The sequence below is a fragment of the Elephantulus edwardii genome, unplaced genomic scaffold (genome assembly GCF_000299155.1).
Source record: "Elephantulus edwardii isolate Elephantulus edwardi_28Jun2011 unplaced genomic scaffold, EleEdw1.0 scaffold00182, whole genome shotgun sequence".
Taxonomy (NCBI): domain Eukaryota; kingdom Metazoa; phylum Chordata; class Mammalia; order Macroscelidea; family Macroscelididae; genus Elephantulus; species Elephantulus edwardii.
This window is the reverse complement of record NW_006399932.1, coordinates 3,526,743-3,540,777: the sequence shown is the minus strand read 5'-3', so window position 1 is coordinate 3,540,777 and position 14,035 is coordinate 3,526,743. Positions and strand designations below refer to the sequence as shown.

General features: G+C 39.1%; 1 pseudogene; it reads left to right on the top strand.

Moving 5' to 3' along the window:
- The first annotated feature begins 1,356 nt into the window (after window positions 1-1,356).
- On the top strand, window positions 1,357-5,312 carry LOC102863020 (annotated as a pseudogene).
- The last annotated feature ends 8,723 nt before the right edge of the window (window positions 5,313-14,035 follow it).

Here is a 14,035-nt window from a genome sequence, read left to right as displayed (position 1 = left end):
CAGTGCCTCTGTTGTAAAACAGGAGGAGACTAAGAAGGATGGGTTCAATAATGTATACTGTATTGAAAAAGATGAGGGAGAAAACTATTTAAGAGGGAAAATTATTAGGGATTTTTGTCATGACAGGAGTCCAGAGCGAAGGCTGTATAGTGGAGTGGACCTGGGGGGAGAGATCGTAAAATAATTAAAGAATTTTTCTTTTACTTTTCCAAGAGAGAAGTGTACTGGGTGGGGGTGGGGGGGGAAGTAGGGAGGGGAGAAAAGTGAAACAATGAATAAATGGAAATCCAAAGTCTCTGTAAATTTTCATTGAAATTAATAATAAATTTTTTTAAATGTACTCTTTAAAAAATTTTTTAAAAATTGGAAGATATTGCCCTGAATGGAAAAAAAAGAAAATCACTTGGAAAAAAAGAAGAGAGGAAAAAAATCACTTGGTGTGATTGGATCTGTGTTCCAATATAGAAATATCTACTTCAGTGTATTTGGTTAGAGACTGTTGCTCCATATTCAATGAGAGTGCTGTAATTATCATTCAAAAATATAAAATTTCAGAATTCTGGAGAATATATGTCCACAAGTATTTTAAATGAAAATTTATGGAACTATAATTAATTGAGCTGCTCCTGAGTAGTGTCAGCTCCTTTTACTTTATGCTATCTTATCTCATTATCACATTGATGCTTTGTGATAAGCTTATTTCTGTATCTTTGCTCTAATATTAACACACATTCATTAGATAGGATTGTTTCTCTGTTGCTTCTTAGATTGCTTGGGAAGACCAATGTTGAGGAATTTGGGTACTACAACTAATGAAAATAATGTCCTCACTCAAATGTAAAAGAAAATGTCAGACACAGTCCTGGTAACTTGCCAAGACAGCTGCATTTGTTATTCTAACTACTATTTCTAGTAGCAGCAGCTTCTGTATGTAAATCAAACATTCTAGAAGTCTATGTTGTGAGTTCCCTCTCTTCGCCTTGTTTTTAGTTAATTTCCCCCCTAATTCTTCCCTCCACACCCCTGACTCAGTCAAGTAAGAAGGGCACTAAAGTGAACCACTAATGAACTTGTGAATTTGGGAAATAGCTACAAGAATCATTTCCCAGAATGAAGTTATGATTATGGCCCAGATTCATGATCTTCACTCTAGGCCTATTTCAGCAAAGGGAAAAGGAGCTGATGTGTGATGACAGGGAGGAGAGAGTGGGACAATGGGAAAGTAGCCTGCTCGTTGCTGAAATAATAGAGTTGGTGAAAATGCAGTTGGTTTAGGTGTCCCTAGTAAAACATCAATGGGTCAAATGAAGCACAGTTTTGTGTTATTTAATTAAATTACTCTTGGTCATGGGAAGAATGTGGGAGATTCTCTTTGGCCATGAGAACCCTGAAGAAGACAGCCAGGCTGGAGCCGTTCTGTGGGTATGTCACCCAAGAGCCTGGAGCTCAGCATTAAGAGGCAGGAGAGCTAAATGGGAGAAAGATGAGAGAGTTGATGGGTTTTAAAGGCATTCAGGCAAGTTTCTTCCACATCAAGGAATTAGACAGTGGACCTGTCCCCTATAGAGACCCCTCACCCACACACCATTGTGTCACAGCGAGCATCAACAGTCCAAGTAAAGAGACCCAGGAGTCCATGCATGTATGCATGCATGCACATCTCTCTTTAAGGAGTTATCTGCCTTGATATCTGCTGTCATTCCCTGGCCACCTCCCATGCTCATCCCCTTCTCTCCTCCGCTCTTTCTCTCTGCTTCAAGTACAAACAAAAGAAGATTGTTTCTCTCAGCACAGCAAAGTAGGCTGGAATTTTCCAAAGAAACTTGGCAAAAGGCAAGGGAAAACAAAGAAAACAAAAAGTTCATGCGTATGGGCAAGCTGACAAAGCACAAGTTTTCCAGCTCCACAAAATCTGAACAATGCCAGCCTTTCAACTGTGGTATCTACACTCACTCTATCAGAGTCTTATCCAGAGACACTATTGCAGATCTTCCACAAACCTCTGCAAGCTGCTTTCTGGCTCCGTAACTTCTATGAGGAGGATCTGAAGGGTATCCTTACTGAACAACATAGATACATACTCGGATGAAGAAATAGTAGACTTTCACAATTTTTGACACAGATAGACCTGAGTAACTTTGAAATGTACTTAATTTCTCTGAGCCTTTCTTTTGCTCACCTGTGGAATGGAGATAATAATAACACCAGTTAGAACACTTGATAGTGTTTATGCAGAATCTGTTAACTAGACCAAGAACTGAACAAAGCAAGGGAACACAGCATAGTTTAAAATTCAAGATAGGTGTGTGGCAGGGCTATATCCTTTCTCCATACTTATTCAATCTGTATACTGAGCATCTTACTCAATATGCTGGACTCTAGGCCATTATAGCAAAAACAGGCAGCGGCAGAAGGCAGAACATTGCTGCCCCACACCAGTTCATCTTGTGCAATCTGGAGAGGATGATCAGATAAGATGCTTTTCAGGAAAAACAACATTAAAACAGCATTTTTGGAAGCAGTGAAGAATGGTTCTGCCAAGTCCACAAGTGGATATTGTTAACCCTCCTCCAACAGTATATAAGAAAATCACCCTAAGAAAATGGGCAATCTGGAGGGAGGGATTGTATAACAATGAAAGACTTCTTCTTTTACTTTTCAAAGAGAAGAATGAATTGGGGATGAGGAGTGGGCAGGGGAAAAAGTGCAACAATGAACTAATGGAAATCCAAGGTCTCTGTAAAGTTTCATTATAATTAATTAAAATATTTATTCTAAAAAAAGAAAAACGAGCAATTGATAGATCAGCTACAGTATCTACGAAATGTTGCCCTGAAGGCCTTATGGAAACATAAGCATTTTTCTTGGCCTTTTCAGCAGCATGTGGATGCCGTGAAACTAAAGTCACCTGATTACACCATTATAAAAAACCCAATGGGTTTACATACAATCAAGAAGTGCTTGGAGCATAAATATTATGTGAAAGGTTCAGAATGCATAGATGACAATGTTTTCAAAACTGCTTATTATACAAAAAGCCTGGAGATGACATTGTTATATTGGCACAAGCTTTAGAGAACTTGTGCAGAAATTCTCTCTAATGCCACAGGAAGAACAAATTGTGGGTTTTAAGGAAGAATGAAGAAAGGCATCATACAATAGAATATAGTCGTTTCTTCTGTTAAAGAAAACCCATTCCCTGAAGCAACAGAAAGAAGTATTTAAGCAACAAATTATTCCCTCTGCATTGTTGGAGACATCTAACTCACTTTTAACCATGATACAAAGAACTCTGCTTGATTCAATCTCACAGACAATGACCCAAGCAACCAGGGATGTGAAGAGGAAAGCGGGTACAACTCATACAACTTTAGCAGTTAATGCATATAGTAATTATTCCCCAACACTTACAGGGGGGGGGGGGAAATCCTTGAAAACACCACCTATTAAAAAAAAACCCCATGCACTGAAGACTATTTGCTGGATTATCAGCAACAGTCTTGGCACCAGCAGCCAGGAAATGAAAAGGTGCATTGCCATGGTAAAGTCTGCTGTTAGGGACCTCTCCAAAGTACTGAAGAGCAATGGTGTATCTCTGGAGACTATGTGCGTCTGATACAGGCTATGGTCTTCGCAATCACTTGTTATGCATCAGAGAGTTGGACAATGACCAAGGAGGATAGAAGGAGAATTGATGCCTTTGAGCTGTGGTGCTGGAGAAGAGTATTGAGAATACCATGGACTGCTACGAAAACAAACAGATTTGTCCTGGAAAGGGTTAAACCATGTGGCTCCTTGGAGGCAAAGATTCTGAGGCTCTGTCTAACATACTTTGGACATGTTGTGAGGAGGGACCGGTCCTTGGAGAGGGATATCATGCTTGGGAGGGTGGAGGGACAGCGCAGGAGAGGAAGGCCCTCTATGAGGTGGATTGATTCAGTGACTGGGATAATTGGGATGGGAGTGTCAGAGACAGTGCGATTGGCACAGGACAGACCGGAGTTTAGGGCTGTTGTACATAGGGTCGCTATGAGTCTCAAGCGACTTGACAGCACATAACAACAACAACATCAGCAACAGTATCATGCTGTAAAAAGTGTTAAAGCAACTGAATCATTAGAGTATTGTAAAGAGTTTCTTAACAAAATGCTCACAAAGCACTTATCTTATGCATGGTCCCTTTATAATCATGTGGGTGTTAATACTTTAGGACTCCATAACTACTATGATATAAAAAATCCAGTGGATCTAAGAACTATCAAGCAAATAATGGACAACCAAAAATATTAGGATGAATTTGAATTTGCTGTATATTTTAGGTGGATGTTCTGGAATTACTACAAATACAATCCTGTAGATCATGAAATAGGGATAATGGCAAGAATACGCCAGGATGTTTTCAAAAGGCAATTTTCAAAAGTCATAGGTAATCCTCTTGAGAATATGACTGTATGTTACAGAAATACAGATACCACAAAAAGCCTTGGTAGCGAAAGTAATAGTAACTCTTCCTCTGAAACTAACACTTCTAATGATTCTGAAAATGAATGTCTTCAGGGTCTTGGCAAAGCTTCAGGAGCAGCGTAAAGCAGTTCCCCAACTATTGCAGGTTCTGTTTCAAGCACCTCTCCTTAAATTAAAAAAGTCTAAAAGGGAAAAGAAAAGCTTAATAACATAGATAAAAAATATAAGGAAAATGTTTAAGCAAATGAAAACTTTTAAACAAACAAATTTAAAGGAAAAGTCCAGGAACAACAACTAATCAAAGAAGAGGAAACAATGTCTTGGCTCTGAAATCTGAAGATAAAGTGAAATCTATGAATGATGATGAGAGAAAAGCAGTTAAGTTTGAAAAGAAAACAAACTTCCTGGAGATAAACTTGGACAAGTAGTTAATATAGGACACTCAAAGAGAGCCTTTACTGAGAAATTCTAAGCCTGATGAGATAAGAGACTTTGAAACACTAAAAGTATCAACAGCTTGAGAGAAAGCTACAAAAATATGGTGCAGCATGTCTCAGAAAAAAGACCACGACAACCTATGTTAAGAAAACAGGGATGTCCAAAGAAGAACTTCATTCGCAAACACACACACACACACACACACACACACACACACACACACACCCCAAAATAGAAGTTGGAAAAGCAGCTACTGGATGCTAATAATCGGTTGAATTCTAGAGCCAGTCAAAGAAAAACTGAGGAGACTGAATCACCCCAGGCAGTTGGACGAGGTTCCTATTCGAGTGAAAGCAGCAACAGCCGAAGTAGCAGCAGCAGCAGCAGCAGCTCATCAGAATTTGAAGTAGTTACAGTGACTTGAGGTCTTCAGATCGGAGTCATTCGGAATTAGGCTAGATGTCCCCTTAAGTGCACCTATGGATTATTGGAGGATTTTTTTTAATACTCTTACTTAAGCCCAGTGTTAAGAAGCTGTGCTGCAATCCCAAAGGCACATGGTTCAGATTCACCAGGTGCTTGCCACGAAAAGGACAGCCAGTCTCCTCCCTTGTGATTAATACTGTCTCTGAAAACCTGCTGGAGGGTCAACTTTGAGTCCGTTTCAACTTGGTGGCACACAACTATAATAACCCAGAACCAGGAGTTTGGATGCCACATTTATCATCGAATAGCCTGTAGACAATCTGCTGATGCTTTAAAATGGATGTTATACAAAACTGGTGGCCTAGGGGTAAGAAACTGCACTGAAAACCCAAAGGTTATGTCGTTGTCGTTGTTGTTGTTGTTGTTGTTGTGTGCCATTAAGATGCCTGTGACTCATAGTGACCCTATGTACAACAGCTCTGAATCCTGTTCTATCCTGAGCCAACCTCACCATCTCTGACACACCTACCCTATTACTCCAGTCACTGAGTCAAGCCATCTCATTGAGAGTTTTCCCTTCCTGCACTGTCCCTCTACCGTCCCTAGCATAATATCCCTCTCCAAGGACTGGTCCCTCCTTGCAACATGGCCAAAGTAAGTCAGACGGAGTCTCAGAATCCTTGCCTCCAAGGAACAGCCTAGTTTCACTCTCTCTTTACAGTCCATGGTATATTCAATATTCTTCTCCCGTACCACAGCTCAAAAGCATCAGTTCTCTTTTCTGTCATCCCTAGTCATTGTCCAGCTTTCTGACGCAATTGCTAAGACCATGGGCTGGATCAGGTGTACCTTAGTATCCATGATGTAAATCCAAAGGTATGTGGTTCAAATCCACCAGCTACTCTGCAGGAGAAGGATGGTCAGTTTCCTCCTGAGCAATAAACTGCCTCTGAATACCCACTGGAGGGTCAGCTATGAATCGGTTCTGACCTGAAGATAGACAACAATATACAAAACTAAACTTTATATAATATTATATGACTTACAAACTTTCAATAATGAAAATAAATTTTAGAAAGGTGAGACAATCTCTTAATAATAATGCCAAATTATATGACTAGAAAATATGGGATAGTAAAATATCTTCACTTTATAACATAAAATATGAGTTGAAGATATTTCAATTGTTGTTATCCTAATATGACACATGTTTTGTGACGTAGAGTACTTTAATGTTGCAAAGTACTTCCTATTGTGACAATCGTCATTACAGAACCTGCAAAATACATGTCTACAATTTTTTCACTGTATACTGCTGCCATCAGTTTAGAGAAGAAGGTACTTTAATGAAATAAGATGGTCTGTTATGTTGAAGTGGCATATTCCTTTGTGTGCTTCTGTATCAATTGTGTCCAGCCTAAATCATTTGTGTTCTTTTTTTTAATAATTTTTTAAATTGTGATTATAACAAAAGTTAACAGAAAACTTGGATTTCCATTCATTCACTGTTGCACATATTCCTCCCTTTCTCTCCCTTGCCCCCAGGTCACAAAAGGACAAATACTGCATAAATGCTACTGCTATAAAATAGGACTGACATGAGGGTTGGAGGGAAACTAAGAAAGAAGAGATAAATAATGAATAGTGCATTGGAACAGGTGAAGGAAAGAACTGTTTTAAAAGGAATACATGATTATGCATTATTTGCATGACAACAGTCCAGAGTAAGAGGTGCATAGCGAAGTGGACTGGGATGGGGGGATGGAGGGAATGATGCAACAATGAATAAATATTTGGCATTTTATTTGTGCTTTCTTTTGACCTTTTTGCTAACATAGTTGACAATCACTGGTCTAAGGATACTTAGCAGTGGTAGTCACCATTGTTGGCCAAAGGACAAATGAATATAAGACACTTTTGTGCCTAAAATTATTTTTCAATTATAAGTAAGAAGTTTCCTGCTTACTATAAAATTCAATTCTTGTTTTGTTTTGCTTTTTTAAATAATTGCATATAGAACATGGTCACGTCAAGAAGCTTTACAGTTTGTAATATTGTTTTATTTCAGGCTGGCAGTCTGTTGGTTTCAGTACACTATTTCACGTGTGCTTCTCTTTAGTTTCTATTTAAGTGGTTCTGATTTCTACATTTCGTTTTTCTATTTCTGATGTATATAGTAGTGAACTTATTGCATTTTTAAAAGAATAAGCTAAGTTTTCTTTAAGAATTTGTGATAAAAATTCAAATTAATTTAGGATTGTAATTATACATTGAGATCTGATGGCTTACTGGCAAGAAGCTGTGCTGTAATCCTAAAGGCATGCAGTTTGAGGCCACCAGCTGCTCTGCAGAAGGATGGGCAGTCTACTCATGTGTAATTAACTGTCTCTGCAAACCCCAGATTGTCAGCTATGGCTCAGTTCCAACTCCACAGTACACAACAACAACAATTATACATTATTTCCTTATTTGACTTTAAAGCATAAAATAATAATGGAAAACAATTTTAACTGCATTTAAAATTTTAATTGACATTTAAATTTCATTTTATTTAAAATTTATTTAATTTTGGTATTATAATTGACATTTGTGATTTCATCTAATAAAGCTTTTGTGGTCTAATTTAAAAAAATAAAGGAGCTAGACTCTATGAAAAAGAATCTGACATTAGGATTGGAAGAAGGCTCCTTAACAACCTGTATTATGCGGATAACAAACCTGCTTGCTAAAAGAGAAGACTTAAGGCGCTGGCTGCAGAAAATCAAGGACTATAGCCTTCAATATGAATTCCATCTCAACATCAAGATAACAAAAATCCTCACCACTGAGACAGTAGGCAACATCATGATAGATGGAGAAAAGATTGAAATTGTCAACGATTTAATCTACTTGGATCCACAATCAACACCACAAATCAGAAGATCAGGAAAGATTTAGCATTGAGAAAGTTAGCTGTTGGGAACCTCTAAAAAGTATTGAAGAGTAATGATCTCAATTTAAAGACTAAGGCCCACCTGATTCAAGCCTTGGGTGTTTTTTGTTGGTGTTTTTTGTTGTTTGGTTTTTTTTTAATCATGTGCTATATGTCTGAGAGCTGGACAATAAATAAGGATGACAGAAGATGATGCCTTGGAGTTGTGATCTTGGAGAATAATACTGAATAACCCATTTGTTGTTGCTGTTGTGTACTGTTGCTTTGGAACTGATTCATAGCTGACTCTCCAGCAGGTTTTCAGAGGCAGTAAAGAGAATGGGAGAAGATTGGGCATTTTTCTTCTGTGGAGCGCCTGGTAGATTGGAACAGTGTGCTTTGGAGACTGCAATGCACTTCTTACCACTAGACCACCAGATGTGGTTGTTATGTGCCATCGAGCCTCATGTGACTCATAATGATGACTCTATGTACAAAAGCCCTAAACTCTGCTCTTATGTCAACCTCACTGTTTCCGAAACACCTACTCTCATTATCCCAATCACTGAAATCATCCATTTCATCAAAGGTCTTCCTCTCTTGCACTGTCCCTCCACTCTCCCAAACATGATGTTCCTCTCCAAGGACTGAGCTCTCCTTGCAACATGCCCAAAGTATGTCAGACGAAGCTTCAGAATTCTTGTTTCCAAGCAGAGCCCGGCTTCACCCTCTCCAGGACAAACTTGTTTGTTCTCTTAACAGTCTATGGTATATTTGGTATATTCAACACTCTTCTCCAGCACCACAGCTCGAAGGCATCAATTCTTTATCATCCCTGTCATTGTCCCGCTCTCTGACGCATAATATGCAATTGCGAAGACTAAGGCCTTAGTCTCCAGCGTGATGTTGTGGCTCCTTAGTGCTATGGAGAGGTCCCTGACAGCTGACTTTCCCAATACAATTTGACTATTGATTTCCTGGCTGCTGGTACCAAGAGTGTTGACTGTGAAGCCAAGCAAACTAAAACTGTTAACTATCTTTTCATCCATCCTGATGCTGTCAATTGGCCCAGTGGTGAGAGTCTTTGTTTTCCTGATGCTGACCTTCAATCCATATTGAAGGCTGCAGTCCTTGACCTTCTGCAGCAAGCGCTTCAGATCCTCCTCAGTTTCGGAAAGCAGGGTTGTATCATATGCATAGCGCAGGTTGTTGATGAATCTTCCTCCAATCCTGATGCCACAGTCCTCATCCTATAGCCCAGCGTCCCGGATGATCTGTTCTGCATACAGATTGAAAAGGTAGGGAGACAGGATAGATACATCCCTGACAGACCCCCTTCCTGGTTTTGAACCATGCAGTGTCTCCTTACTTTGTTATGATGACCATCTCTTGGTTCAAGTATAGGCTTCACATAGCACAATCAAATGTTCTGGGATTCCCATTCTTCTCAGAGTCAACCACAGTTTGTTGTGATCCACACAGTCAAAAGCCTTTACATAGTCAATGAAACACAGATAGACATTCCTCTGGTATTCTCTGCTTTCTGCCAAGATCCATCTAACCTTAGCTATAATATCCCTAGTACCACCACGGTCTCTTCTAAACCCAGCCTGCACGACTGGCAGTTCTCGTTGATGTGCTATTCCAGTTGTTTTTCGATAATTTTCAGCATAATCTTGCTTGGTTATAATATTAATGATATTGTTCAATAATTTCCACACTCTGTCCAGTCATTGTTCTTTGGAAAGGGAACAAATACCGATATTTTCCAGTCAGTTGGCCAGGTAGCTTGTCCTCCAGATTTCTTGGCATAATTTAGTTGAGCACATCCAGAGTGGCATGTGTTTGTTGAAATATGTCAATTAGTATCCTATCAACTCCTGGAGCCTTGTTTTTTGCCAATTGTTTTAGAACAGCTTGAACTTCCTCCTCCACTACAGGCTCTTGCTCATATGTTATTTCTTTTAGTTCTTCGGTGTCAGCCAATTCCTTCTGGTACAGTGACTCTGTATACTCGTTCCATCTTCTTTTAAAGCTTCTTGGATCATTTAACATTCTGTCCAAATCATCCTTAAGTATTGCTGCTCTTGGTTTAAATTTGTTTTTCAATTTCTTCAGCTTAAGAAATGCTGAGGGAGTTCGGCCCTTTTGATTTTTCTGACTCCAGCTTTTTGCACATTTCATCATAATACCTTGCTTTGTCATCCCAAGCTGACCTTTGAAATTTTCTGTTCAGCTCTTTAATATCCTGATTTCTTCCTTTAGCTTTGCTCCCTGAATATCTTATAGATTGTCAAAAAAACAAATACATATGTTTTGAAGAAAATGTAACCGAAGTGCTCCTTAGAGGCAAGGATGGTGAAGCTTCCTCTCATATACTTTGGGCATGTTCTTAGGAGGGGCTTTTCCTTGGAAAGACACATCATGTGTAGGGTTGAGGGTCAGTGAGAGGAAGACCTTTAATGAGATGGACTGATACAGTGCCTGCAGCAATAGGCTCAAGTATGTTAGAGATGGGGAGCATGCATAGGATAGGATAGGGTTCAAATCTGTTGTTCATAGGGTTGCTATGAATTCAATTCAACTCAATGGCACCTAACAACAATAACAACAGTTCTTAGAACACATATTGTTCACATAAGTGCCAGCCATAGGTAAATGTTAAATGCAAAAGTTGTTCACTATTACTAGTATGTTGTCATTGTTGTGTGACCATAGCTGACCCTCCAGCAGGTTTTCAGAGGCAGTTTAATTACACAGAAGGAGATTACCTATCTTTTTCTGCAGTGCTGCTGGTGGATTTGAACTGTGTGCTTTCAGGATTGCAGCGCAGCTTCTTACCACTACACCATCAGAGCTCACTAGTAGTAGTAGTAACAATAGTAATAGTCTCCACATACAATAAGAAAGCAGCCAGTGCTGTCTTGCTTCTACCCGTGTTTAGATCTCCATCTCTGTTCTTTCTTACATTCCGCCTACACTTCTCAGTTGGCAAGCGCTGCTGAGTCTGTTCTAACTTGTAGCAACTTTATGTTGACATCAGAACAAAACCCTGCCTGATTTCTTGCCATCCTTAAAATTTCTGCTGTATGTAAGCCCATTGTTACAGGTAAAGGTTATTTCCTCAGACCTAGTTATGTTCAATAGGCTGCCTTCTTTGAACTGAGTCATGGATTTATGTGATTAAATCATACAAAAATCTCCAATAAATAAAGTGATTTACCCATTGACTTTTAAAAAAGAGATTTTTGAAATTGTGATGTGAATGAAAGTTTACAATGCACATTGTTTCCTCAATCATTCATACACATTTTGGTCCACAATATTAATTGGAATACTCACAGTATTCATTCATTTATTCCATATTGTCTTTCCCTTCACCCTTCTCAAAAAGTATTGATTTGTTATTGTTACATGCTGTCGAGTCACAATAGCCCTGAACACCGCTCTATCCTGAGCCAACTTTATCACCTCTAACACACCTACCCCCATTACCCTAATCACTAAGTCAATCCATCTCATTGAGGGTCTTCCTGTCTTGTGCTGTGTCTCCACCCTCCCAAGCATGATGTCCCTCTCCAAGGGCTGGTCCCTCCTTGTAACATGCCCAAAGTATGTCAGATGAAGCTTCAGAAACATTGCCTCAAGGAGCAGCCTGATTTCACCCTTTATAGGACAAACCTGTTTGTTCTCTTAGCAGTCCATGGTATGTATATTCAATACTCTTCTTCAGCACCACAGCTCAAAGACATCAATTCTCCTTCTCTAATTTCTAGTCATTGTCCAGCTTTCTGATGCATAGCAATTAATTCAGAAGACCATGGCCTGACTCAGGTGCACCTTAGTCTCCAGATTGGCATTGTTGCTCTTCAGCACTCCAGAGAGATCCCAAATAGCAGACTTTCCCAATGCAATTCATCTTTTTATTTCCTGGCTGCTGATACATAAAGTGTTGATTGTGAGGCCAGCCAAACTGAAGCTGTTAACAATCTCAATCTCTTCACTATTTATCATGATGTTGCCAATCGGCCCAGTGTTTTCTTAATGTTGAGCTTCAATCCCTATTTAAGGCTGTAGTCCTTGACCTTCTGCAGCAAGCACTTCGGGTCCTCCTCAGTTTCAGCAAGCAGGGTTGTGTCATCTGCATATCAAATGTTGTTCATAAGTCTTAACTAATTTCCGACTGTCTTCCTCCTCCTTCTTGATTACCACACTAGAATGATTTTCTCTCTGTGTAAACCTTTCATTAGCTTTTTATAATTGTGATCTTATGCAATATTTACCCTTTTGTGACTAACTTATTTTACTCAGCATAATGCTCTCTGGATTCAACCATGCTGTAAATTCATTAATTCCTAATTGTTTTTCAATGTAGCATGGTGCTCTATTGTATGAATGTATCATAATTTCTCTATCCATTTGTTCATTTATAGGCACTTACCTGTTGGCCATTTAGCCAATGTTCTAGGGAGAACATTAGGCATCTAGAATATTAGGGCCTTGAGTGACATGGCAGATGATTACACCTCAAGGCTAGCTGAGTATTTCTGACTGTATCATCTCTGAAGGACAACTTTATTTCCAAAGTCCAAGTGAGAGATCAGCTCAAGTGAGTTCAACACTTTTCCAAACTTCTATGACTCATGATTGAGTCAAGTAAACCAAACCCTTCCCTCCTCCATCTAGGCATCAGAGAGACTTGGAATCGAACGTTCATTAATGTAATAAATTATTAGCACTCGGGACTTAATCTTTCTAAGCCTCAATATACCTTTTGTGCATTGTGATTAGGCTACCTACCTAATAGACCTTATGAAGTTTAAATAAGAACTCAAATGTCACTCACTTAATACTGAGTCTGGTTCGCAGTATCTATTACAGGCACAATAATGATAACCATCATCATGATTACAAGTTGATAATATCATAACAACTTTACATTATTAATTAGGTGAACAGTTTATAGTAACCAGAAATAAGACTTTCTGTGTATAGCTTTTCACTGAGGTAGAACCTTGTCTGTACAGCTGTGGTTCTCAGCCTTTGGTATGTGAGAGAGGCACCTGTTTACCTTTGAACTCTGCTAAATGGCCTACTTACCTAAAATAGAATTACAAATAGCACACTAATGGGCCGGATTACTATTGATTTACTTTTGTTGCCAAGTCCAGTCATATGATTAAACAGAGTTTTCCTACATTTATCGTTCTTCACATTTGTTGTTTGCTGTTGTTGTGTGCCATAGAGTCAGAAACAACTCTTGGCTGACCCTCTAGTGGATTTTTAGAGGCAGTAATTGGCACAGAAAGAGATTGTCCATCCTTCTCCTACAGAGCCGCTGGTGGATTTAACCTGCCTGCCTTTGGGATTGAAGCATAGCTTCTTACCACTAGGTCATTAGGGCTCCTTATTTATTACCTGGAAATGATTACTAATGTGTTTACTTTTCAAAGCAAGTCCTGGGGGTTCATTCGACTACTAACCTAAAGATCAGTGATCTGAACTCCTCCACCCTTTCCACAAGAGAAAGATGTGGCAGTCAGCCTCTGTAAAGATTATATTCTTGGAGACCTTATAGATAAACCCTACTCAGTCCTATGGATAATTCCGAGATTAAAATCAACTCAGTTGCAATGAGTTTGTGTTTTTCCCCCCATATCCTTTTTTTATTAAAAATCCTTTGTTGAGACAAGATTTACACACATTTCAATGATTGCAAGCTTAGAAGTTAGCTGTATAATTAAAATTCATTTAAGAATATATCTCCGGCGCTGGCTGAAAATCGCCTGTGACTTC